Source organism: Gekko japonicus, unplaced genomic scaffold (genome assembly GCF_001447785.1).
Source record: "Gekko japonicus isolate JY-2015 unplaced genomic scaffold, Gekko_japonicus_V1.1 scaffold6225, whole genome shotgun sequence".
Classification (NCBI taxonomy): Eukaryota; Metazoa; Chordata; class Lepidosauria; order Squamata; family Gekkonidae; genus Gekko; species Gekko japonicus.
Window position 1 is genome coordinate 1,980 of NW_015169356.1, and position 3,314 is coordinate 5,293.

Consider the following 3,314-nt stretch of genomic DNA (forward strand, 5'->3'; position numbering starts at 1 on the left):
CACGGGTTCCACACACTTAAAGGGAGAGAGATGGGTGGATGTGGGTGTTGGGGGCGGGGGGTAGAACCCCCCCAAACCGGGGGACCCCTGGCAAACCGGGGGGGGGGGTTGGCAACCCTAAGTGTGTCAATTGGACTCAGTGAGTCTGACAGGTTCACCTTTGGAGTGAAGAGAAACGACTCCTTGCCGTAACTGTTTCCTATCCATTCTGAGGAAGAGTTCCGTATAAGAACTTAACCGCTAAGAGTCAGCCAAAGCCGAAGTCTGTTTTACACAGACACTGGAACTGGGGCTGAGATTTGGCGAGGGTAATTGGGGAGTGTGCTGAAGCACCAAAAGAAAAGTGGGGGGGAGGAGAATCATTCCTGCCCAGGTGCACAGGGGGTTTTGCTCTGAGGAGAACCCTGGTCTGTTGCGAAGGGAATTGGTTTTAGACACCTCGGGGGTATGGAAATAAGCTGTGGTTTCCAAAAGGGTGAGAGCTGGGAACACAAAGAGACCGTCTCCAGGAAACCTGAAGAGTCATGTTGTAACCTGCCCTGAGCCCGTTTACGGGTTGGGCGGGATATAAATGCGAAAAATAAATAAATAAAAGCTCTGCGAAGAAACACTGTAGTAACTGTGGCAAAAATACTCAGTCAAACGCCTCTCGCTGTTAAGATCCAAGAATACATGAAGATAAGCTTCAACAGCACTATTCTGATTGTTAAAAAAGAAGTATAATCTGTATTAATATTGTGTAGTGGGTTGACCGCGTGGCTAGGCCTACTCAGCTCCCATAACATGGTGCACGCTTGACTCTTACACAACTAAGACAAAGACAAACGGCCAGCAGGCCAACTATATACATATCCAGGGGACACCCCTGGATCCCATTGGGAGGTTTGAATTTCCCTCCTCCTTTCCCTTGGCTCCTATTGGAGAGACCAAGAGCCTGGTTTCCATTGTCCACCCAGGGTCAAGCCCTGGGTAGTTGCTGACCCCTTGTGGCGGCCAGCATACACAACAATTAACAACAGTTTTTACCTCAGCATTTCCAACCCCTGGCTACGCCAAAGCAATCCCTGCCTGTTAAATAAAATCGTTATTTCCATTTTATACTGTCTCAAGTGTCATTTGAAAGGGAAAAAGGAGGGCTCCTGCTTATCTTATCAAGTTCCTGAGCTGGGCTAAAAGACACATTCGATCTTCATGACAGTGTTGTACGCACATTTTATGAACCACTTTGTACTCTGCCACTGCCTAACAGGTTTAACTTAGTAGGTATACTTAGCACTTCCATAATACAGATGATTCTAACATCATGGATGTATTCAGGTTCATTTGTGACTGTTGTTTGAATGCATGCTGGAAAGAAGGCTGAAATGCTGATACAGTTATGCTACCCATGACCTTGCTCGTTCTGGCCGGCTACAACTGCACATGTTTCTGATGTCAGTTAAACTAGCTAGAATGAAGAACAGTAAGCACTCTGTAACCATATCAGTTATATAGATACAACATGCATCTTCATAGCTTCTGAAAGAAAAGTGTATTGTTCTGTTACTGTTAGGAAAAGAAGAACTCTGCCTGGGAACAACCCCCCCCCCCCAGGTCTTAACCCAATGGGAACTAGGTGATGAAATTTGACAATGCTTGATGGAACCAATAATTCTGTTTTATTTCTCCGATGTAATGTGAAGTATAAAACCCTATGTCTCCCACTGTAACCTTAGGGAGAGCTGTGGGATTCAAAATCTTGTTGAGCCCATGCTTCCCTCCTTTATTAATAAAGTTATATTTTAGTTTAAATTCTGCTCTACAAGACTGCTTGCTTTGGTGTGTTTTCTCAAATTGGCCTGGGCAAACACAATCAGGGACAGAGTTTCTGTCTCACAACAGGGTGGGACAGACAGACTTATAAAACCATAACTAAATCCATGCTACCTTGGGCTGCTCAGTCACAGTTGGGTACAAATATTTTTGGTTGGAAAACCTGCTTGATACTAGGAAAGTGCCAGGGGTCTGTCATAGGTAGGGGGATCCCTGAAGATTTGGGGGTAGAGTCTGGGGAGCGGGGTTGTGAAAGGGAGAGACCTTGGCAGGGTATAACGCTATAGAGTTCGCCCTCCAGGGTAGCCATTTTCTCCAGCAGAACTGACCTCTGTCTTCTGAAGATCAGTTGCATTTCCAGGGTGTGACCCGGATTATCATCACAACAAAAACCGAAGCGAACTTCTCCCCAGTTGCTCATGATTTTATTATTGCCTTAAAAAGTGGACATTCAATTGCATGCTAGAGCCGTTACCCAAAGCAACTGGTTAAGAAATGAATTCATTGGAACGGAGTAAAGTTAACATACAAACAAGGAATGACCAGAACATCAAGCAACTGCATTTTTAGGTGACACAATAACATTATTCTGAGGCAAAAGGATAAATCCGCATTGTGCTTCCACGGAGATTTACCGACAGGCCCTACGATAAAATCATTGCTGAAAGCAATGATTGCCACAACAAGATGTACGGCCACTATGGTGAACACAAGAACACTAGGGTTGCCAGCCTCCAGGTGGGGCCTGGAGATCTCCCACTTTTACAACTGCTCTCCAGCTGACAGAGAGCAGCTCCCCTGGAGAAAATGGCTGCTTGGAAGGGTGGACTCCTCTATGGCATTGTTCCATGCTGAGGGCCCTCCCCTCCCCAAACCCCTCCCTCTCCCGGATCCACCCCCGAAGTCTCCAGGTATTTTCCAGCCCAGACTTGGCAACCCTAATGAACACACACAAAGCTGCCTTATACTGAATCAGTCCATTGAGGTCAGTATTGTCTACTCCAGGGGTCCCCAACTGTTTTTGAACTTGTGGGCACGTCTGGAATTTTGAGGGGGAGGGTGAGCCCCACCCCAAAATGGCTGCCACAGGAGGAGGAGTTGAATGGGACACCTCCCTCCTTACAAGTTCTGAAAGAAGGAACGCCTGAAGGGGTAATGGAACCCCACACAGATTAAGGAAAGCCCAGATGCCTACCAGTCTTCCTGACCTTCCTGTGGAAAACCCTTTCGTTTGACTGAGGGCAGCCAGTAACAACCCCAGCCTTACAATTGCCTCCACCCTCTTCCTGAAGTTTGGTGGACGGCAAGGGGAGTACTGGTGGGCTCCCTGTTTGGGAACCCTGATCTACTCAGAATGGCAGCAACTCTCCAGGGTCTCAGGCAGAACTCTTTCACATCACTTCCTCGAAGAAGAAGAAGAAGAAGAAGAAGAAGAAGAAGAAGAAGAAGAAGAAGAAGAAGAAGAAGAAGAAGAAGAAGAAGAAGAAGAAGAAGAAGAGGAG